Source organism: Hesperophylax consimilis, chromosome 30 (assembly GCF_061612785.1).
Source record: "Hesperophylax consimilis isolate HC1 chromosome 30, BYU_Hcon_1.0, whole genome shotgun sequence".
NCBI lineage: Eukaryota > Metazoa > Arthropoda > Insecta > Trichoptera > Limnephilidae > Hesperophylax > Hesperophylax consimilis.
The window spans coordinates 13,376,314-13,402,391 of record NC_142865.1 but is presented as its reverse complement, the minus strand read 5'-3'; the positions used below and the strand labels follow the sequence as shown (position 1 = coordinate 13,402,391).

The 26,078-nt window shown below is 32.2% G+C and overlaps 1 long non-coding RNA gene and 1 other non-coding gene across 3 annotated transcripts in view; both read left to right on the top strand.

The window, feature by feature from the left end:
- The window catches only part of LOC149409661 (uncharacterized), a 463,199-nt gene that overhangs the window by 344,536 nt on the left and 92,585 nt on the right, over positions 1-26,078 (top strand). The gene's annotated exons all lie outside the window — the stretch shown is intronic.
- Positions 11,317-11,390, top strand: TRNAN-GUU (transfer RNA asparagine (anticodon GUU)). The gene has a single exon. It is a non-coding gene; the product is annotated as a tRNA-Asn (tRNA).

The window sequence follows — 26,078 nt, the reverse complement described above, 5'->3', positions numbered from 1 at the left end:
TGATGAGGCCCATTTCCACCTCGATGGCTTCGTCAACAAGCAAAATTATCGCATCTGGGGCTCGGAAAACCCAAGAGTTATTGTTGGAAAGCCTCTCTATCCTCAACGTGTGACTGTTTTGTGCGGTTTATGGTCCGGCGGAGTCATTGGACCTTACTTTTTCAAAAATGAGGCTGGAGCAACAGTTACGGTGAATGGTTTGCGCTATCGAGAGATGATTAATGATTTTTTATGGCCGGAATTGGACGGTATCGATCTGGACAACGTTTTCTTTCAACAAGACGGCGCTACGTGCTTCACAAGCAACGAAACCATTGATCTTTTACGATTGAATATCAAAATAACAACTCTTATTGGAAAACCCTGTACATTGATAATAGCATAACTACATACAAAAAAAAATCAAATTATAATTCTAAGATTAACATCAAATCCAAATAATAACAACTCATACTGTAAATAAAGCAAAGTTTCAAATATAAAGTAAGTATGTACATTGTACATTTGTATATGCATACAATTTTTCATGTTTGTTGCAAACCAGTAAGACCATAATTTATTCGTAAGGTATATAAAAAATAAATATATATAAAAATACTGATATGTATTATAAAATAGAAGTTTAAAAGAAAGAAGTAAAATAATCTTTTTCGAATGCAACTGTATGTATTTCACTTGTTTCAAAATGGTTAAAATACAACAAACTTGTCTTAAACTACAGCAAAACATTTTACTTACCTTTTTATAAAAACATCAAAAACAAACCAAAAGACAACCTTAAAATTAGAATCCATAATACAACTTGCAATCAAGAAATGTGCTTCCTGTGCAACGAACTCGCTAATGTCAAAAATATAAAATATTTAGGAGTATCAATAGATATTAATCTTAATTGGAAATCTCATATTAATCAAACCACCTCTAAACTAAGATATCTAACCTACATATTTTATAGACTCAAGGAAATTTTAAACGCTGAAAAATTGAAAATGATCTACTTCTCCCTGGTGCAATCTGCAATCACGTATGGCATAATAGGATGGGGTGGTGCACCTGATACATTTATTAAGCCTCTACAAATAATTCAAAAGCACATAATTAAAGTCATATATAACAAAAATAAAACATTTTCGACCGACCTATTATACAAGGAATCTAAATTATTTAACATTCGTAAATTATTTATATTACAAACTATGAAATATCTATTTAAAAACAAAAACAATTTCAAAATAAATGAAAACAGAATGAGCAAAAGAACAAATAATATATTTTACACCCCCCAAACCAATACTAAATTAATGCAGACGCATAGCAGTTTCATTGGTCCTCGTACATTTAACCTTCTACCACTACAAACTCAAATGATAAATAAAAAGATAGAATATATTAAAGAGGTAAAATTATGGCTGATTGACGCAGATATTGAAACGCTTTTACTATAAATTTATTTATCCTTTCTACAACTCACTTGCTGAAACTTTATAAACTATTGTACATAATGTTTTCTCTTTACTTTTTATAATAACTATAAACAAACAAAAAAACTTTTTCTACTAATGTATATTATACTTTAGGTACTTGAAAAATAGTAATCGTTTTATATTACCCACACTCAGGCAGTCAGTGCCTTAGTGGGTTTTCATTTCTTTTTGTAAACTATTTGGTATTATATATTATGTTATTTTATACTATCTATTAATATGTATAATATGTGTAAAGAAATGAAAATAAATAAAGTAAAAAAAAAAATGTCTCTTGTATCTAAAGAAAAAAAAACTAATAAGTAATGGCAAAATACCAACGCATTCGATACCTACTTGAAATGGTAAATACTTCACAGTATAATATACAATATACATATCAAGTATGTCTGTTGTGGATTTTTTCTACGCAGATTCTGAATGTTCTTTCATTTGGCATAGCGACGCTAAAATTGAGTGAGGTCAGTAAATTATTACACATTTGTCAGTGGCTAACCAAACAGTGGAACATAATATAAAGTTTTTTTTTTTTTTTTTCACTTGTAGCAAACACTTTGTGGGTATACATAATTATAAAGTGGTATTTAAACAAAGTTATTTTATTTTAATTATTATAATATAAAGTTTTTAAAACAAGCCCGAACTTTTGTTTACCCGATTTGGGATATGTAGTAGTTAAGTTTTTTTACGCAGCCAGCAATTTGCGCGCCATCTTAAAAAGGACTAGTAATTCGTGAGCAGTTTTTATTTTCGAGGACCTAATGGGACCTAATTAATTGTATTTATAAATCACCGCGTAATTTGGTTTGTTCCCCTTTCCCTGATTGGCTCGTATATTAATTTGGATATCTATGGTTTATACCTACAATTTGATGTGAAGATGTGGTTAAGTCTTCCAGTTGCTGACATTCAATCAGAGGACACAGAGTTCACGGGGTCCTTATGCGACTTATGTCCCGAGCGACGGCTACCCAAAGCCCCTTTGATTCTGGGGTTAATTGCAAACTCAGGTATTCAGGCACGTGTTTCATCGGGTGATTTGACTCCGCTGCCTTGCGGCGCTTCCAATAGCCAGGTACCATTGACTAACTTACTATGTACTAGAAGATTAAGAATCGTGATTAGTGAATTGATTTGAAATGAGATCATAAGTTCTAACAGGTTCCAAGTTCTTGATAAGATATGTCGTTTAGATGTTATTGGTATTATTTTCTTCTTTAATGATATATTACATTGATGGACATATCTTTGAAAACATAATAAAAAATATATATAAATAATAATTCCAATTACATTAATTATTTTTTTAATCAAAATGTGTAGCAAATATCTATTACGGATACTAAACTAGTACGAATACTAAACTAGTACGAATAGCAAATATCTAGTACGGATACTAAACTAGTACGAATACTAAACTAGTACGGATAGCAAATATCTAGCACGAATAGCAAATATCTCTAGTACGGATACTAAACTAGTACGGATAGTCTAGTATTTTGTGCAGACTTAACCAAAATTATATTACATATTATCAAAATTTACTCTGTTTGTACGAAATCAAAACCTCACATTTGATATACACTCCATTGACCCGGTAAACAATTTATTCGGCTTTCATATCTGCTTATTTCTTTGATTGCAAATCTCTGTGTAGTAGTTCTTCAGCGTTCTTTCAAACGAGCGAATCATACGATAAATCAAATAAACTTTAAACATCATAATGTTTCCATAAAATTCATAAAACAGTTTGCACATGTGTAAACAATGGTGATGAAGTAGGTTGAACCATTTCAGTGTTGCCACCTCATAATTTTTATTATATTTACCATTAACCCATCAACTATGGTGATTAAATTTAGTATAGGTAATTTTAGAGCGAATTGTTGACATTTTAATTCGTTCGATGTTACTTGTATTTTTAAGTGGTATTTTATTGAGGATGAAAGAAAAGAAATGAATTCTTTTTTCATAAGAATACCGCACAAACGTATCAACTGCCCACGGAAAAGTTCTGGGAAGGAAAAGGGTATGAGGGGTGGGTAGGAATCAAGGGGTCAATGGTGTCCAGGAGTGACGTACGTATGAATGCATCCCTCCCACCGCGGTGGAAGGCGATGGATCGAGAGAGTCCGGATAGAGAGGACAAAAGATCTCCTTCAACCAGTCTCCCGATCCGACTCGCCCCTCTGTAGGTTGGAAAACGCATCTGCCGCCAAGACCTAGACAAACATCACCCCATGAACCCGGGCACCCCTACTAAGTCACCAAACGTAACGAACTACTTGGGGTGACCTATGGCAGGGGTGTCTAAAAAATAAAAATAAAATATGTTGCCTAGTATTCACATACGGAAATATTCGGTCCAGCGTTGTTGAGTTTTGAAAAAAAAACGCTCCTCGTTTTGGGAAGTATTGTGATGCTGCAGGAAGTAGGGAGGGAAAGAAGATGAGAGGGGGAGGTTTGGTTAAACCAAAAGCATTAGTAAAGTTTTATAATAGCTCTTATAGCTATGTCTTTTCATTTCATGTTTCATTTACATTTATTAGTATCTATCTTCTTCATAATTAAGTTCATTATCTCCGAACCCAGAAATCGCGGATTAGCAGGACATCCGCAAATTATTAAAATTAAAGTTTTATATGTTATTTCACAGTATAAAAAATCAACCCGTAAGAACAAAGTTTTTTTTAACATATTTTTTTTTATAACCATATAATAATAATGAAAATATCTTTATTTAAGAAATTTGCAACTATAACCAAGAATACATGGTTCCATGATAACTCAACACAGTGACAATTCAACACACTTTTAAAAAGTGATATAAATTCATTAAAAACGATGAAATTTTTTTTTTAACCTAACCTAACCTACTTAACCCAGTTAATAAAGTTTTTGTTTCATCACTTTCCATGTCTTTATACTATAACTTTTTAAAGATGTGATGAATTATCATTGTGATGATTTATCCGGTCACCGAATACATATTAACAATTGGAAAAAGGTGGGGTCATTTTAAAAGTTAATTTAAATACATATGATTATACCTACACTTATATTATAATATAATCGCTCAATATTTTTGTTGGATCAATAATTTCGAATTTGGGTGAGGGCAGTGTCTTTTAAAACTTAAATAATTGGCTTGACTGAGTATTGAACTTTCCTACCCAGGAACTGGTGTCGACAACTGTACCAACTGAGCCAAATGCCGATCGGATAGGACCGACATTTTTTTTTGTATGTTAACTGCTATAATGTCATCCGGTTTCAGAGAAACGCGTAGAAAACTGCGTGTGCGTACTATTACCACCAAGTATCTTCGACAACGAGTCTATCTGCTGAGTTTCAGCTCGATTGGATGTCTTGAAGTGGGTTAAATTCCACTTCCAAGATTTGCATTAATTTATTACCGAAAACAAAAGTGAAATTTAAATAGACGTTTTTTAAAAAGACAATAAAGAAATTGGTTTATGTAGCAGTAACGGTAGATATGCGTTATCTCGAGTAGAGGAATGTTCCGAATTCAAATAAAAATAATTTTATTGTTTACTCTGCTGTAATTGAAAAGCGTCAGCGTAAACACAAGAGGCCACGCGCCACAGGCAAAAATAATTACTACTCAATCATAATATTTTTAATGTACAAACCGAAAGCGTTTGTTTGTTGACTTTTCTCTAATCGCTTTTGCTCGAGACTCGACTTCAAAATAATCGAAATAGGTTAAATGTTTCTCCTGAGAAAATCTATCGGTTGGTTGAGAAATCTATTGGTTGGTAAATAATATTATCATGTGCCCATGGGGGCTTTTACATTACGTAAATGTTTACAATTTTGATTACAAAATGGTTGCAAAAAAAAAAATCTTTAAGGCGATGCACTACGTCGTGTAATATTTTAAATTGAGCCGGTATTAATAACAACCCTTATGTAGATGGCTATAAGGTTTAAATTCCCGCTTAACACCATCCGCCTGTTTTGATTTATGCAAAGAAAAAAACATGGCCAAAAAGTGCCTTTTATTTTATTTTGTGGATGTTCAGGCATAAATATTTAATTTTTTTCGATCATTTTATAATCAATAATTTGCCACATTATACAATAAAATCATAACCGAAAATGGGTTCTTAAGTAGGACATTTTGAACTTTAAAGCAGTTTTCATAGGCCTTTACATTATTTTTTTCTGGGCTTATAAAAATACTTATCTAAAAAATACTCGATTATTTCAAAGGCCAAGATGTATTCGACTCGCAGTATTTAATTAAAGATCTGAAACATATTTTCATAAATAATATCTTAAATATAATTTTTTTTATTTTAGTATGTTTTAATCATCGAATTAGTTACATTAAAAATGTCGATATCATTAATTTACCTATGATATTATTTTGTTTGTGAATGGTGACATTGAAATAGGTAAATTAAATTAAATTGACTAGACGGTTTTGCATCGATCTACTTTGAATAGGACAGAAAAGCGTGAGGAGCGCGCGAGTACATTAAACTGAATCTTATGCCGCAAGTCTGGGCATTGAATATTATTAACTAATAAGGTTAAATATATGGTGAAAAATTGGCTATCGGAAAAAAATATTTACTTTAATATGTATGAAAAATCGTATGAAAAAATTGTTGATTCTGTAGATATAAGATGTAAATTATAACTTATAAAAATGTATATGTAGGTAACTAAACTTTAAGCACCTGTTGACAAGCCAATTCAATTGGCTTAGCAGGACTTGTTTGTTGATACGTATTAACTATTTATTCAATAAAAAAAAAAAAATAAAAAAAAAAATAATAAAAAAAAATAAAAAATAATAATAATAATAAAAAAAAGCCGACACGTACCCGTCGTTGCTCGGAGTTCTGTGAAAAACGTCGATTTTTCTCCACTTTCTATAATTATAATCTGCATGGATTATATGTATGTATACAGGTGTATCGGCAAGTACCCGACAAACTTTAACCAGCTATTCCTCAGCACATTTGGAGTAAAAAATGTAATGTGCGCTTTGCTGTCCGGTAACATTTTTTTTCCATTAAAAACAAAAAATAAATAAAAAATCCACACTCCGTCACTGTCATTTGAATTGCTTCTCGTGTTCAACAGCTGTTATTAGCAAGTGTGTCAAAAAGTGTCCTCGCTCTTTCATACACACTAAATAATAATAGTTAAAAATGAGACGAATGGTGCCATGCCATTTCGTTGTGATTGTAAAAGCGCGCCAATGTAGGTACATACGTACATTATTCAACGAAACTCGAACAAAATATTGCCAGACGGGTTTTCAAACTTTGACAAAGGATAAAACATTGGTGACATGTGGTGAAAATATGAATAATAAATTTTTAATTAAAAAAATGTTACCGGATAGCTATCAAAATCCTAACCGCACAAACAGACGCAGTTAGTGACTTTATTTTATACTATTTAGAGATTAAGGTTAAACGCAACGCTCGTTGTATTCTACGTGTTCACAGATGGCGTTAATTAATTAATTTTGTTTAAATACGCTTTTGCAAGGTATTGCTTTACAGTATTAAGACAAATTATTTGTTAGCGCCCTCATATACGCAATATGAATATGAATAAATAGTTTTGTCCATATAAAAACTCAATTCTATCGAGAAAGGCATACAAATACAATATTGGATTGAATCATCGGTAAAATATTGTATTTGTGTGCCTTTCTCGAAAGAATTAAGTCTTTTAACGAACAAAACTATTGATTCATATTCATATTGCGTATATACGGGCGCAAACAAATGATTTGTCTTAATATTGTAAAGCAATACCTTTCAAAAGCGTATTTAAACAAAATTAATTAATTAACGCCATCTGTGAACACGTAGAATACAACGAGCGTTGAGTTTAACCTTAAAATGGTTTACTGTAAACAAGTTCTGCTGTGTAATTTTTATTACGCGTGACAGCTGTGCCGCCTTCCGAATGTATTATCGATACAGTTTGATTTTAAAGTATTGTTCAGTTGAATAACAAATAACATTATTTCTTTAGTGGCAATACTTTTTTGGCATGTGTCGATCTGTAGAGCTTGGAAAACTAAAGAATGTGCATTGGCCTTCGTTTACTGCGCAGCTTTACCGAAGTTATTCGGAATGTTTCGAGAATCTTGAATTGGTAATGTTTTCAAATTCTGTTTCTGCACATCAGCCATCAGTGCGTTCTCTTGTTTGCCCGGCTCTGCACTATTGCCAAGGTGATAACATTAATTATTGTAATGTTATATTCTAACAAGTGTTATGCAATCATTTTAATTAGATTCAATTTAACCCGCACTTCCGTCTGTGACATTCTCCGAATTGACACTTGTCTTGTAGTAATATAATTACACTGTTAGATAGTTTGTCCTCAATTATTTGAATTTCAATTTGTCTTCCAGTCTGACAATGCGGTCTTTATCGCCTCTGTGACCTTATCACCATCCTAGAACTGAGCCAACACTAGAATATCAGATATCTAACAACTTGAAACAATGTGCAATGGTTTATTTTATGTACCTACCACCTACAAGATGCATTTACCTAAAATTCGCTATGGCTATATTAGATTAGGTTGTGCCACTTTATATATCTACCTATAATATGCAATAGTTAGCATAGATTGTCCTATTTTATTTACCTAATATTCGCTGGCTATATTAAGTTAGGTTGTCCTATACTGTCGACCTGCAATGTGTGGTTATTTTTTTGTTTTGTTTTATATTAACTCCACACAGGAGGCCCTGAAGAAAATAATTTCCCTCAAGGCCTATGTCATCTTTGGGGATGCTGTGTGGAGGGTCTTTTTGTGGAGAGGAAGGAGTGAACATGGGTCTTGAAGAGTCCCAAGTTGTAGGAGGGAGGAAACACAGAGGCCGGCAGTTCGTTCCACAGCCGAGCTGTTGAACCTAAGAACGAATCGTAGAAGCGACCCGTTCTCATGTGACAAATGTCAACCGTGTACAAATGTTGGGCGCGCGTTTGGCGTGTATCCCGACTACGCACCGGTGCCGAAGGGATCAACGACGCTACGCTAGTTCCTCAGAGCATCTTCCATTGTAATACCGATAGAACAAGGACAGCATACCTACCTGACGCCTGTGCTCTAAAGATTGCAGTCCGTTTGTTAAGATTGGGGAATCTATCAAACGGACCGCCCGTTTCTGCACAGAGTCAAGGGTTTTTTTCAGGTATTTAGGGGCTCCGGACCAGAGATGGCTGCCAAATTCGACAGTAGGGTCCACTTGCGATTTGTACAGGGTCAGCAGTTGTGTACTATTAAAGTATCTGCGGGCCCTGTACAGTACGCCCAGCTTCTGAGAGGCCAACTTTACTCTGGCTTCGATGGAGCCCCCGTACCTGAGCTGGTCACTTATAGTTACACCAAGTAGATTAGGTTATCCTACTTTGTATATCTACCTATAATGTGCATTAGTTAATATAGATTGTCCTATTTTATTTACCTAAAATTCGCTGGCTTAAGTTAGGTCATCCTATTCTATCGATCTGCGTTGTGTGGTTAGATTAGGTTGTCCTACTTTATATAGCTACATATAATGTGCAATAGTTAGCATAGATTGTAATATTTTATTTACCTAAAATTTGCTGGCTATATTATGTTAGGTTGTCCTATTCTATCTTACTGCAATGTGTGGTTAGATTAGGTTGTCATATTTATGTACCTACACCACAGACATAGGAATCACATAGAAAAATGAGTATTGCTAATTTATTAAGAATATCTTAAAATTTTTGGTAATCTGGCTAAAAAGGGAATTGCAGGCCCTTAACAAATGAATGAATAGATTTCCTGAGAAACTATTTGTACTAACACGTGTTCACAAAAATCTAAATATTTTGACATTTCGTCATTAAATATTATCAAGACAAATGCAGGTGCATAACACGTGTTCCGATAAATTAGGAATTTACTGAAAAAAATAACAGAAAACGGCCTGCAATCCCGATTTTAACCGGATTACCAATATTGTGAAAAGATTTTTAAGGCGAAGCTTAATGCCAAATCACTATTTTGATTGATCTTTATAACGAATTGGTGTACATTATGAATACCAAAAAAATATGCTTTAGATAAATTGAAGGTTTTCCTATCGTTTCGCGTAAGTAGAATACAAATAAAAAAAATAAATTACTCAATAAAAAATATAAATGCAAACTACTAAAAAATTTTTTTTTTTCAGTAGAAATGTATTAACGCATAAAGGAAGCAACTTAAAAAAATAGTATTATAGCTAAGATTATCTGTGACAGTTTCACGTGATTAACTTTTTTGCTTTCTTATAAAATTATTTACAAAATAAATAAAAAAAAACAGTTTTATGATTGAAATCGAACGTTTCTAGACTCCGTTTGTCAAGCTATTTTTATGCCTATTACCTACGATATAAGGTATACCAAGAATATACACATTTTTGGCTTGTAGCTTCCTCTTAATAAATTAGTAATACTCATTTTTCATCGTATATACTTACCTACAATGTGCAATGATTAGAGTAGATTGTCCAATTTCAATTACCTAAAATTCGCTATGGCTATATTACATTAGGTTGTTCTATTTTTTATCTATGCAATGTGCAATGGTTAGATTAGATTGTATTGTTATGTATGTGCAATTTGCTGTGGTTATATTAAATTAGTTTGTCCTATTTTATCTACTTATGGCTAGGTATACTTTTACACAGGTTATGTTATTTTATTTTATCTGTATGAAATGTGCAGCGGTTGTTGATCTGTTTTTTAGGTTACACCTTGGGTGGTTTACCTATATGGAACTGAGTCTAAAACACGGGAAAAATACCCTTTAAAATTTCCAAGGATTGTCCCTTTTACAAATCGCCATTAAACTGTTGATTTCTCCTAAATAAAATAAATCATACATAAAAATGAATAATGTTATTATTTAATTAATTATTATTGCACAGCATGACTTGCTTACAAATAAACAGATTTTTTTATAAGCTAAATAATAAAACTGTTAAATATATAATAGAAAAACTTTAAATCGCAGTTCTACAAATTAAATTTGATAACAACAATAGTTACCGAGATAATTTAGTTATCTATAGCAAATATTTTTTACTATTCATATGTAAAAACCCTAAAAAGGGCCTTAATAAATCTTCAAATGTGTTAATACTTTTAGCCATAATTCATATAACTTTATTTTTTTAATTATAAAGGTAATACATTTTTATTTTATTTACTATCCAATGTTAAGTTTCTTTAAATTAAAATGATACACATTAAATACTTATTTATATTAAATACACATATACCTACATAAAAAAACACTAAAGCCATTTAAATTTCAACCAATAACGCCTAACATTTTTTCAAATTATACAATTTTGTTCTGAACGGTTGACGTATGCCCATAACTCAGAGGTCCGAGGTTCGAATCCTCAATCCGCCATTTTTTTTTTTTAACAATCCTGACGCATTTTTATTTTTATTAATGAATAAAATGCTACTCTAATTTAAAAATACTTCCGTAAATTTTAAATAATATTTTTTAATAAGGTAATAATAAATAGTAAAAAAAATAATATGAAAAAAAAATTAAAACATCCATAAATATTTTTTTATTTGTCTTAAAAATCGTTCTACCTATTGAAAAATTTCATATTATTATAATTAAAATGGGTTATTAAAAAAAATGATCACTTATTAATAATTAATAAATTATGCGTGAAGCAATCGACGCTTGTAAAGTATGACGTATGCGTGTTTATTTTCGTTAGCGCGCGGTTATCTGAGAGCGCCTTGGTATAAATACGCTTATTTTGTCGCTAGCTTGCATGGCCTCCGTGGCGCAATTGGTTAGCGCGTTCGGCTGTTAACCGAAAGGTTGGTGGTTCGAGTCCACCCGGGGGCGATATTTTTTTAGCTTTTTTTAATTTTTTTTATCTTTTTAATTTTATCTTACTAACTTTTATTTTTTTGATTTTTTTTTTCTCAGTAAATCAACATCACCAGATTCCAACTATTAGAATAATTTCATTAAATAACTTCTTTAATATAACGTATTATGGTATATGAACCAAATTGGTATTACTAATTATAAATAAATTGCAAATATAAATGAAGTTTCAGTTATGTACATGCTTTTAATAAATTGTTATTTAATTATCGAAGAAAGCAATTACTTTAGTCTTTGATAAAACAAATATTCCGTGTTGACATTTTGCCACTTTATTGAAATGATTATGTTCCTCTCTTTATGAAATAACTACCTTTCTTTTTTTGTTTAAGCCTATAGTTTTTACGACACTTTATTAATTCAACTTCTAGTTTCGGGCACCTGAAGTAAAATTACTAATGAATATAACCCACAACGTACAACCTTATTTTTTTATACATACATGTGGGTTATTTATAGCGTTTCAAGTACCTACGTATCAAAGCGTTTCAAAGATAGGTTGAATTAATTTATTATTTAAGGAAATAATTATTACGCTTTACCATAGTTATAAAAGATTTTTTTCTTTTCTTCTTTTATATCAATAATTTCTGATTCTTTCGTGATATTGTTAAAGGCTTCGCTAAAATAATTAATTATTTTATTTAATAAATAAGTTTTCCTCATTGCTAGATAAATATTACCTACTTTATCAAATTAACCCATAAAGAATTTGATAGGTACCAGTTATCATAATTTTTATTTTTTTTATTTATTTATAAAAAATTACATTTTTATATCTAATACATCTAAAACTTCTTCTTTATTAAGGCATAACCCAAGAAAAGCAGTAAGGCTTTTAGCTTCTTTAACATCTTCTGTTGGTAGCTCATTAAAAATCTTAAATCCTTTAAAATAGAGATTATTTTATTTAATTATTAAAGACAATATTAGCGATTTCTAAACGAAAATCTGAAACAGAAAAATCAGAAAAGGATACGGTCACATCTAGGACTCGAACCCAGGACGAAAGACAAGGGTCCTGGGTTCGAGTCCTAGATGTGACCGTATCCTTTTCTGATTTTTCCGTTTCAGATTTTCGTTTAGAAATCGCTAATATTGTCTTCAATAATTAAATATTACAATTTGAGGTTTTACTCAATAAAGTTATTTCGAAAAATAAAAAAGAGTTTATTTTCATTAATTAAACCTACTATTTACTATTAAAGAAATATATTGGTACAGCGCCTTTGAGGTTTTTTTCCCATGAAAACGGCGCTATATAAATTAGCCAAATATTATTATACGTATAATTCTTAACCCCTTCAGTAATCATTTAAAAATTAAAAATGGGAAAAAACATATTTTTTATAGTTTTTTTATCAATGAATTTTATTTACTTAAAATATATATCCTCATATAAAAGCCATTTCGGGCCCAAATTGGGACTGAATATTGATGTTGTGGTGCACAGTGTGAAAAAATAATCCAATAATCAATATTTAATAGATAATAACTTCTCTAACTTGTATTCCTATCAATTGTGAAAATGTTGATGTTTTGAATAAATAATTATTTAGGAACAACCTTTTCTTAGGTTATACCCATCCATGTAAAAGATATCATTGGAGAATGGGATAATACTAATAAATCTAATCAAAACATGAAACACTTTTAAATTTGTGTGTGTTGTTCCGTTTCATGTTTCTTTTAGATATATCAATATCATCTCATCCAATGAATAATCTTTTAGTAATATGTATTTATTTGCCTTAGTAAGAGTAAAACAAATCTCTAAGTGGAATTACATTAGTTGTTAGTTGAAGAGGGACTCTTTGCAATGATTTCATTTGTTCTCCTTATTCTGCAAGTTATTTCCGCAATTTACAATTTGTATTAATTTTCACAGTTCTAAGAGTACAAGAGTCCGGCCGCCTCATGTCATCATCTTCGAGATCACCTCTTGTACCTAATATTATATTCATACTAATGCCTCTCATAGCAACATGACAACAATACGGCGCCCGGAGTGACACGGCAGTGGCGGACGAACAATGGAGCAAGTTGAGGCGGTTCGTGTGATGTATGGTGCTAGGACAGTGGTGCACAACCCAAGTCCCGAAGGCTGCTAGCTGCTATTCATTCTTATGATTTATACTTCAAATAAAAAACAGTTTACAGAAAACATTATGGACTAATTATATTTTTGCATAGTATGGTACTTTTTAAAATATTCTCCAGGATGGAGACCAGGTTTTCTGGAACAGGTCTCACAAAACCTCACTGTTTCTCGTCTTCCTTCTGTGCTGTTAACACTACCATCATCAGGATCTTCAAAATCACAAGCAACAGGCTCGTACTCACTGTCACTTTCATAAGATTCATCTTCCGAAAACACTTGGTATTCAGATGCCATATCACGCCAAGTTCCCGACATTTTAGGTTATGTGAATTTGCAAAGGATATTTTGTAGTAAAATAAAAAATAAAAACGGAAAACAGTCAAAATCTTATGAAAACGTGAATTTAAATGTTTTTTATCGAATAATCACAAGAAACAACGTCAAGTGTAAAGTTTTACGCACAAAAATACACCACGCGCGCACGTCTTATCTTGTAGTGAGTGGAAGCGTACAAATAGTGATGTAGGCTGGCACCCGACAAAATCTTATGAAAACCTGAATTAATTTTTTTTTATCGAATAATCACAAGAAACAACGTCACGTGTAAAGTTTTACGCACGAAAATACACCGCGCGCGCACGTCTTATCTTGTCGGCCGCCAGCCGACAACTGAGTTGAAGCGTACAAATAGTGATGTCGGCTGGCATCAGACAAATGAGTGTTAAGGGTTAATAATATATATATTAGAGTGTTAAGGGTTAATTAAGATGCAAATTCACATAAGCTAAAATGGCGGGACCTTGGCGTGATATGTTATGTGAATAGCAGGTGTTTTCGGAAGATGAATCTTATAAAAGTTACAGTGACGGCCGGCATAGTCCAGTGGTAACGCATTGGACTGCCATTCCGAAGGTCGCGGGTTCGAACCCGGCGTGCGCAAATAAATTTTATTTGATTAATTTGTGTTATTTCACAATTAATTAATTAAAATAATATATAGCATATTTGCGGCACGTTCCAGAGTGGAAGATACTACCAGTATCGCCCTGGTGTAAGACCACCATTCAGAATTGAAACGTTGCTCCAAATGGCTTTAGCCGTGTTTAGTGACTAGATCTAAATAGCCAGGTACTTCCCCACCTTCCTCTTTCCCTTCCCCACTTACCTTCAGCCTCACAACATCCCCCAATTGGGAATGCCATAGTCTCACTGGCTCCAGACGGGAGTAGTTGGGACTCTTGTGAGGTATTCACTATAAAAAAAAAAAAAAAAAAAAAGTGAGTACGAGCCTGTTGCTTGTGATTTTGAAGATCCTGATGATGGTAGTGTTAACAGCACAGAAGGAAGATGCAAAACAGTGTGGTTTTGTGAGACCTGTTCCAGAAAACCTGGTCTCCATCCTGGAGAATATTTTAAAAAGTACCATACTATGCAAAAATATAATTAGTCCATAATGTTTTCTGTAAACTGTTTTTTTATTTGAAGTATAAATCATAACGAATGAGTTTTTAACGGATTTTTTTGTAACTGCCTATCAATAAATCAATGTTTTGCCACTATTTAAATTGGAGTTGGCTAATAAAAAATATTAAAAAAATAATGGAGTGGTAAGGGTTAATGTTTTACGGTAGATATATAGTTAAATACGCATTGTTAAAACATGATACATTATTTGATATAAAAATGTATGTTTTTTTAGATTCCGAATAATTAAAAGTTATTAATAATATGATTATTATTTTCTTAATGACTGTATAGTTTACGATTGTTGTAAACGGAAGTGGCGCCCTCTGTTATTTTCAAAAAGAACCGTTGAAGTTTTCAAACTACGACAGCGGGTTTTTATTTTCTACTAAATAAGCTACAGAAAGTTGTTTATCGCTGGACTTCGCGCTCCGGAACCGTCATAGCACAGTCATTTCACCAGGGAGCTGACAGTGCTCCAATGATTTATGTTCGACAGTTGGAGACTAGACTTCGGCACGTTTCGACTATGTTCGGCAGTTTCCGTCACATGGATTTAACGATTTCGGAAGGTGACCACTATGTGAATAGGTATTACTGTATTGTACTGTATCGTACTGAACAATCCGGAGTTCGCGGGTTCATTTCACGGTGTGCGCAAGTAAATGTTAAAATCCGAAAATGACTAGATAATAAAAAATAAATTCTAATTTCAAAAGTTAAATATAGAATGTATTGCATTGCACTACCCCTGCATACATTCTGGAATAAACTCTTATCATTAGTATTAATACAATTTTTTTTCATTTTGGAGGTAAAGGAACTTGTGGGGAATTTGAACATCTCTTCATCTCTTGTGGATATTTCATATGCATTTCATATGCATTGACAACTCTGGTCCACATTAGAGGTGAGGCGTATTTATCTTACCCAGTAAAAGTACCGGGTATTTTCATGCGATACTTTGTACTTGTGACAAATCTCCAAAATACTTACAAGTATTTTATACCGAGACTAAATATTTTTAATAGGTACATTTACCAGGTATTTTTGATGGGTAATTTTGATGTGTATATTTAGTTGTGTATATTTAGTTGGTATTTTTGACGGGTATTTTTCACATATGAATATTTGTTTGTGGGGAAATTTTTTTCATTTTCATAATTTCACAAGTGGGGAATTATTTATTTATTTGAGGAACATAAACAGTCTTAGTAATACAATATACATAAGAGTATAACAAAAAAACAGACCAATTATTAATGTTCACAGATGGATATTTAGAAACATAAAAATAACCTGTAAACTAGAATATTTAATAAAAATAGGAAAAAAAACAGAATAAAGCAGCAAATAAGAAAAATAATAATACGAATGTAAATTCAACAAACAGTCGTGAATATGAGTTAGAATGTTATACAATGAAATTCTGTAGTGATAGTAACTAACAGTAAATATGATTTATGTTTTTTTTTTTTAATTTTTTTAATATATATATATATATATATTTTTAATATTATGTTTTACAGAAATTCTCTAACAACCCCCCCCCCCCCCATGGATTTCGAACAATTAGTGGGGGAATCAAGCTTACGTAGAAAAAATTGTGGGAAATATGTGGACAGAATTCAGGACTTATTCCGAATCAATCCTCAGGTCGGTATTAAAAATACTTTTGAGTATTTTGTCACCGGTATTTCATTGTACCCAGTAACGAAAAGTACCTACTCATAGGACCCACCTCTAGTCCACATTCACATTTGAACCGATGAAAATGTCATGCATATTTTTAAACACCATTAAATAGTTTACCAGGTGCGGTCACTGATGAATAAAAATCAAATTACATACAATTTAAATTAGCACATAAGCAAAAAAAAAACACCGAAAATTTAAAAATAATTATTTAATTAAAAGCGTAAAATATGGTCTGTCTGTTAAAAAGTGAGGCGATGAAAGGATAACTGCATTCCTCATGCGTCGAATTTTCAAATATTTGTCAAAAATCAAACTGACCGGCAATCAGAAGGGTGCGGATTCAATTCCCGTCGCTTTTTTAGGCTTGCAGTATAAATAACATATTTTAAACTAGACAAAGCATACTCATATGTAAAGCATTTAAGCATTAAAATGAATCATCAACATAAAAAAGTTTTTTTTCAAACTTTGAGGATTTAAAAAAAAAATCGCAAGTTGCGCCACAATACGAAGTATGTAAAAAAATACAAATAAATAATAGTATATCTGTGTCTAAGGATATAATGGTCAACCTTATGATTCCAGAGATAGCCTCATTTTAATGTCAGTGCCATACAAATTGTTCTTAAAAAAATGATGACTCCTTCATTTTTACACGCAATTGCTTCGTACGAAATTTTATAGCATAGTAATGATCAGCAGAATCCATTTCTAGCCAAAAAAATACCCTTGAAAATTCAAGTCTCTATGGCTATGAAAGGCGATTTTCAGCCCACTGTGCGTCGTCGACATTTATTTTTCTCCGAAGATTTTTCAATTTATAGGTATTTCTGTGTTTCAGAATCAGGCTAATAATTATTGCTTATAATAGTCTTTGCATGAAAAACCTTGTCTTGTAAACATAAGTTTATCTTTATTAAAAAATAATATTAATCTCTTCAAATTATTGGTAGGTAATCTTGTAAAAAAGGGGATTGCAGGCCGTTTCCTAACAAACTTTTGTTATTTATTTTTTGGAATGACTTTATTGAGTAAAACCTCAAATTGTAATATTTAAATATTGAAGACAATATTAGTGATTTTTAAACGAAAATCTGAAACAGAAAAATCAGAAAAGGAAACGGTCACATCTGGGACTCGAACCCAGGACCCTTGTCTTTCCGTGACAGTGCTCTACCAACTGAGCTAATGAGACCCTATTCCCCTCGGTCATTTTTATCCGTATCATACTTTTTAACTGTATCATAGTAGTTCTTATTCGAAGTATGACACAGTTAAAAATGACCGAGGGGAATAGGGTCCCATTAGCTCAGTTGGTAGAGCACTGTCACGGAAAGACAAGGGTCCTGGGTTCGAGTCCCAGATGTGACCGTTTCCTTTTCTGATTTTTCTGTTTCAGATTTTCGTTTAGAAATCACTAATATTGTCTTCAATATTTAAACTTTTGTTAATTCCTAATATATCGGAACAGGTGTTCATGCACCTGAGTTTGCTTTGATAATATATAATGACGAAATGACGATGATCACTTTACAGAAACTGGGAATTCAGCATCAACCGTCAACTAGTGCTAACATCTACAATTTATATCACACGGAGAACCCAAGAAAACCTCTTTTTCGATATTAGCTTTCCGATATATTATATTTTTTTCAATTTTATTCCTTTTTTCGCAACTGAACGGTTATGTTTTGGAGCCGGGTCTGTGCTTCAACACATTTTAAAATACTATAAACAGCAGATAGTGACCACATGGTGAACAATTTTTTTATCAAATTTGACGTAAAAAAATCCAACTTCGGGCACGATTTACTCGAAAACGAAAGATAAAATTCGAAAGAAAAGAAAAGACTCCAATAAATAAATTAATTAAATAAATTTTTAAGTAATCTAGTTTTCAATACAAATATATTACACCAATAATGCGTACTTTAATTTTTACAGTTCATAGTATCACAGCAGCAAAAACTATTCAGACTTGTTGAATAAGGTTCCAAGTAACGTTAGAACTTGTAAAGTGAAATATTGTGTCCTTGCTGGTCGAACAAGGTTCTAACTTCACAAGTTCTAGAATCTAAAATAAACACGCAATTTAAAAATTTCTTAGTTTACAATGGAGAACTAAAATATTATATATTAGATCAAACCATAAATTCAGCATTTGTTATAGACGTTATGAGAAATTAACAGTGTAATGTTAGGAACCCCATAACTCAGAATAAGGTATTGTTCAGTTAGAAATTTGTCTAACCAAAGTGACGATTTATAGAGACGAAATATTTGTTTTTTTAGGAACATATATAATACATTCGTATTTTATTAAAATTTTATCAGAAAACCTTTCAATCCATGTTCAGGGCCTGCAAAACAATTTTAAACCGGATTACGAATAATTTGAAGAGATGTTTAATAAATTAGCAACACTCATGTGGGTAATTTATTAAACATCTCTTCAAATTATTCGTATTTTATTAAAATTTTATCAGGAAACCTTTCAATTTATGTTCAGGGCATGCAATACAATTTTAAACCGGATTACGAATAATTTGAAGAGATATTTAATAAATTAGCAACACTCATTTTCTTCATGTGTCTACGTACATTAAAATGGTTCTTTGATGCCAGCCAAACAATCTAGTATACCTGCTTACGAATATTACATCCGCAATAATAATAGTATTATTAACTGCGAAGTCTTACCTCCTAATAATCTCTCTTTGTCTTGTCCCGTCATTGTTGGCCTAATGTCCCAACGCGACACACGTTATTGGTCTCTCGGGTCCCAGGGATCGTTAACGGTTTTGGTCCATTGGACGCGAGACTGGCAGCAATACCATCGCAACCCAGGCCAGGATGATTCTCGTTGGCCTCTTATTTAAATTCATCACCCTATCGGAAGGTTCTTTAGTTTTTGCAAATGGCTTCTTATTTCAACACGAATTTGACATGATTTGTATTAAGGCGAAGCTTAATGCTAAATCACTATTTTTATTAATCTTTATAACGAATTGGTGTACATTATGAATACCAAAAAATATGCTTTTGAAAAATTTAAGGTAGAATACAAATAAAAATATAAATGTTAACTACTAAAAAAAATATTTGTTCAATAGGTATGAACGCGTGAAGGAAACAACGTTTAAAAAATACAGTATTATAGCTAAGATTATCTGTGACAGTTTCACTTGATTAACTTTTTTGCTTTCTTTAAAATTATTTACAAAATAAATAAAAACCAGTTTGTGCTTGAAATCGAACGTTTCTAGACTCCGCTTGTCAAGCGATTTTAATGCCTATTACCTACAATATAAGGTATACCAAGAATATACACATTTTTGGCTTGTAGCTTCCTCTTAAGTTTAATTAACAGGAATTGGAAGGTATATTATATTTACTCTAAATAATGTCAGGATCACTGGTTAAAGAAAGTCAAGTGACTTCAACTTCAAACTTCAACACCCTGGTTAAGTGTCCCGACCTTGGTTGAGGTGGTTTACTGGCAAACTCGTAGCCTGCTTAACTCTTTGGTGACTGTCGTCTGTACTTTTGACGCCTTAAATTTAAATTTTAAGATAATTTTATCGACTTTTAGTTGAGTCTATCACAACCTTCCCATTTAGGGGTACATTGACATTGACATTCGCAGATCGCTTGTCAATGTTTTAAAAACACTGATACAGACAGCAACAAACAAAAATACACAGCGTTAATTCGTTGGCACCCCTACTAACGAACTAACTTTTAACCAACTAACCATCACACTGTTTCGCCGCAGGAGTGGACAGAGAGCATAAACCACCACACAACTGTTTTTGCACACGTTTTGGCAACGTTACAGTATCCGTCGTGACTGGAAATCTACATATCTGCCCTGAAGGTGGACACTGTAACGTTGGCCATAGAAGGAGGCACGCTAACCTGAAGTTAATCACTATAACGTTATTTATTTAGTTATCTTTGTGATGTTGTTTTTGATGTCAACTGTTGAATATTATCATGTCTTACATTATACAAAAAATACAACCAATTATAGTTTTCCGCCTTGTGTTAAGAAATGGACAGAATGAACAGATCAGAATTATGTAAAACAGAATATTGTAGTATAATAAAAGACAGGATATCTATCATAAGATCATATGCGTCTTTTGATTATAGCTTGTAACAATTATTTTACAAGCAATAATTATTAGCCTGAAACACTCATCCACATTGAACAATCTCCTGATAAAAGATACATGACGCCAACGAGACCGGTCGACAGCTCTGACCACTGAGCTATGGGGGCTTATCTCTTATCCGCGAAAGAATTCAATATATACTAGTGTTTCATTCAACAATTACTACTTGTTACATTTTTTTTCCACCTGAAACAACCAACTTTATTTTATATGTGTCCCGTTGGCGTTATGTATCTTTTATCAGGAGATTTTTCAATGTGGATGAGTGTTTCAGGCGAATAATTATTGCTTGTAAAATAATTGTTACCCTTTGTGCTATGCATAAAAAAATCTTGTCTTAAACATTAGTTTACCAAAAAGATAATAATTTATAGCTTGTAAGGTTAAGGTTTGCGGTTGTTTCGTTCCTTTCTCACAATGGGGCTGACAGATTTCGCTAAACGCATCATGGATTGTCTTATTTAAGCATATTGCTCGCCATACATTCCCATTGGGATTAATTGATTAAAAGATATGCTGAAATAAGCCGACCCACGAGAATATAGCGTCGTCTGTCACAGGCTTGAAGCGTGGCTCGGCTCGCGGAAATATTGTCCTCTTTATACGTAGCATAATGCTGTCATTTTAATGATACTCTTGTAAAAAATGAGACGAACGAGAGGATATCTCTTGTAATAGAAATAAAGTTAACGATATCCACCTGTTGAATTTCGTCAGTTCTGCTGAAATATTGTAAGCATTATGTAGCGCATTATTATAAGAATCTTATGTTTGTTTATGACTGTTGTTCTGTTCCGCCAGCCAGCTGCAGAAATATTGGAACGTTAAATATACCTATAATGTTTTTGTTGTGTACAATTGTGAAATCGCGACGTCACAAGTTTTTTTTTAAATTTCCATTATTTAATGTAAACAAATCATTATTTTAAAAATCGTTCAGTGTCTTGATAAAATAATTAATAAGAAACCATTAAAAGTTGTAGGTTGTCCAAATAAAATCAAAACAACCAGAAAAATCCTACATATAGCTAACATCTAAACTAACTAAAAAACCTGCCTATAGCTAACATCTAACTTAGCTAAAAATTTACCTATAGCTAACATCTAACCTAGCTAAAAACCTACCTATAGCTAACATCTAACTTGGCTAAAAAACCTACCTATAGCTAATATCTAACCTAGCTAAAAAACCTACTTTAAACTAACATCTAACCTCGCTAAAAAACCTACTTATAGCTAACATATAACCTAGCTAAAAAAACTATATATAACTAACATCTAACCTGGCTAAAAAACCTACCTTTAGCTAACATCTAACCTAGCTAAAAAACCTATATATAACTAACATCTAACCTGGCTAAAAAACCTACCTTTAGCTAACATCTAACCCAGCTAAAAAACCTACCTATAGCTAACATCTAACCTAGCTAAAAAACCTACCTGTAGATAGAGACACCCACTCATAGCATTAACGATATTTTCGCGAATTAAAGCGATAAATGGTGTTTTTAGCGACAATAAAAAAGATTTTTTAGTCGCTATAATCTTGTATTGACAGATCGTAGAACGAACATGACACGCTCTATTGTAGAAACATGTGCCATGTTGAGTTTCAATCAATAATATAATAATCATGTTAGTTATTTTGCTAATTTAATTGTTTTTCCCCCTTGCCGACACCCATTCCTTGACTTTTTCCTATTTAGCTACAAACGCTATGAAAATGCAAAATTAAAGCTATAAAAGCTATTTTTTCAATAATTAATGCTGCATTTCTTAAAAATTAAAGCTATGAATGGGTGTCTCTACCTATAATATAAATAACATTTATCCTATCTAAAAAAACAACCTATAGCTAATGTTTAGGGTAAACATAAAATTATTCATAAACTGCTATTTTTTATATGTCGCCAATTTAGTTATTTTAGAAAAAAACACTCGCAAGTTATGCTTCAAAATATTAAGATCAATTCTTTTTTTGCGCCTCTAGAATATTAATTAATAGTTTTTGTCCGTGTAAAAACTCGATTCTTTCAAGAAAAACAGACAAATACAATGTTATATCGGTGGTCCAATCCAATATTTTATTTGTATGCCTCTCTTAAAGTAATTGTTTTTATACGGACCAAATTATTTATTCATATTCATAACGACAAACACGAAATCGTACTTTACTCGTTAAGGTTAACCCTAAGAAATTTAAACAAAAGAATATACATTTCAAATATAGAATTAAAATAGTATTATATTAATGGTAGGTCAGGTACTTAATCGCTTGTCTGAATTCTTAACACAATCAGTTTCTTATATGATTTGAGATTTTTATTAAATTAAGTACTATAGTGATTTATTTGGATACTATGCCGTGTTGCGCTATCTCCTTTAGCCAACGTTTCGGACACCATTACAGTGTCCATCATCGGGGCAGGTGTGATATTGTGTTTGTTCCCACAGTCTACACAAAAATACTAATTTTGGATGTGTGTCTGTTAGCTCCGGTTCAATGAACTCTAGAACACACACATCTACACATCTGCCCTGATGATAGACTCTGTAATGCAATTCGAAACGTTGGCTAAAGAAGTATGTACATCATTACAATCAGTTCCAATATTGAAACTCGCACTTAAATTCAAAACAAATTCGAGCATTACAACTCACAGATAGACCCACTTCCGAAATTAGTATGTTTGATGCGTTTGTTAAATATATTTTGCAGTCTTCTGTACATTTATATTTCCTTGGTAAGGTACCTTATGAATAGTTTACAATTTATTCAATTTTTTTCCGCCACCAATTTTTCAACTTTCTTCAGTTGACCATTGTTTAGTTTTCAGATCATTATAATGATTGATTGTAGGTATTATTTTTGCAGCGTTTTTCGTAGAATGCAAATTAACAAGTTAAATTTACAAGTTAATTTTTTAGTTGTTTTTTCGGTTCGTTACGTGGTCCATTGTTGAGTGTGGTGCACCTCATTAAAATGATTGATGGGTCCGAGTGCGAAGTTGTCAGGGAAATAGTCGGGTGATCTAAATGAGTTGTCGTGAGCCCCATCATCTCCGCTTACCCTCTCAGAACGTGGCTCGACGGTTCGAAATAATTAGTGATGTTATTGAGTCGTAATGTTTCTAACTTTGACGTCGTAATAAATCTCTATATAGTATAAAATAAAGTCGCTATCCCCGTGTTTGACTTGGCGCTTATTTTTTCTTAAGTACCCAACGGATTTTGATAGGGTTTTCACTTTAAGGCGATGCACTACGTCGTGTAATATTTTAAATTGAGCCGCTATCAATAACAACCCTTACTTAGATGGCGATAAGGTTTAAATTCCCGCTTAACACCATCCGCCTGCTTTGATTTATGCAAGAAAAAAACATGGCTAAAAAGTGTCTTTTATTTTATTTTGTGGATGTTCAGGCGTAAATATTAAATTTTTTTTCGATCATTTTATAAATAATTTAATTTGCCACATTATACAATAAAATTATAACCGAAAATGGGTTCGTAAGTAAGAGATTTTGAACTTTAAAGCAGTTTTAATAGGCCTTATACATTATTTTTTTCTGAGCTTATAAAAAGACTTATCTAAAAAATACTCGATTATTTCAAAGGCCAAGATGTATTCTACTCGCAGTTATTTAATTAAAGCATCTGAAACATTTCTAGGCAACCAAATTTTCAAACCAAAAACACATGATATTGCATTACTACGTATGGCATCGCCTTAAAGTAATGTGCTACGGAATTGTATATCTTAAAAAGGTCTATAGAAAAATCCAAGGTGGTATATTTATGTATATTTCTTCTACCATGATCAAATATTACGTTGATGTGATGTTACCTTCAAAAGTTATTGTAATAAATTCAATGAAATCATGAATCTCTTTTTATATAGGTTTCGTAATATTATCTTATAATTGTTCCAATATTGTTCAATTCGCCCACAAAATTCCTTCATGGATTTCTAGTACCGCAGTATAAATGAATGTGGAACAATCTGGATGTATTTCCAAGATGCTGGCCGGGCTCGCCCACTGTCTATTGTTGTCCTAATTCCCGCCCCGTCTGTTGAACTTTAACATTTAAAGGGTTGTTTCAATACCCACCCTTAGTGAAACTATTGCTGCTACCAAAGATATTAGAAGAACGAGATGTGCTATGTTGGCCGCTGGACCGTAGGCGGAGTACTACCTAATTAGGGTACTTTGAACGGTATCGGGACGTGTACGCACAGAAATCTGTTGTATGTATTAGTGCGGATACCTTAGCGTAAGCGAAGGTGTGCAGTAGTATTGGTGAACAAAACCGGCGACACTCGGCAAAACAATTCCACACAGTATGAACTGCTCATAGCACATCTCGTTCTTCTAATATCTTTGGCTGCTACTGACCACCCCAGAATGGGAGGAATGTATCTAACTAAATATAAACTGGAATACAATCTGTAAAATGGAGTTACGTCTCTATCGCTGTAATTTCTTATTTTTTTCTGTTTAGCAAATTTAGCAAATAATTTACCGAGTTCTTTTTTTTAAGATCCGACGAAGATATCAAAAATACTAATTTCTCAATCTCAAATGAATTTTTGGTTTGAATTTAAGTATCATTTTCAAAATTGGAACTGATTGTGTGAAAAATTCAGACGCGAAATAAAGTACACTTTCTTTTTTTATTGTACATTTTATTTAGTTATAAAATTTTACATCTTATTCCTAATATATTATTTTCTAGGACTACTATATTATTATTTACTACTTACATACTAAAATTTGGACTTCACACATTAAGGCATAATCCACGAAAAACTGCAAGACTTTAGCTTCCTTAACAATTACCGAGAGTTCATTGAACATTTTAAAACCTTTATAATAAATATTGTTTTGTGTTCCCGATTAATGTGTTTTAGGAAGCCTAAAATCGTTGCAGTTTCTCATAGGATTTAAATGAACTGTACTATTAATTCTAACATTCTTTGACATAAAGTCAGGTAACATTTTATTTTTTAACTTGTAAATAAACACTTAGGTATTATAAACTAATCGTTGCCACAAACTTTAAGGATTGAGTTGACGTTGCATGGTTTTTATCCTGGTGTACCTGCTACAACACAGTATTGACCTCATGCCTCTCTTCTGGATTATTTACATTCTCTTCATTTGTGTTTTGTTACTCAGAAAAATTACACTTGTACAATAA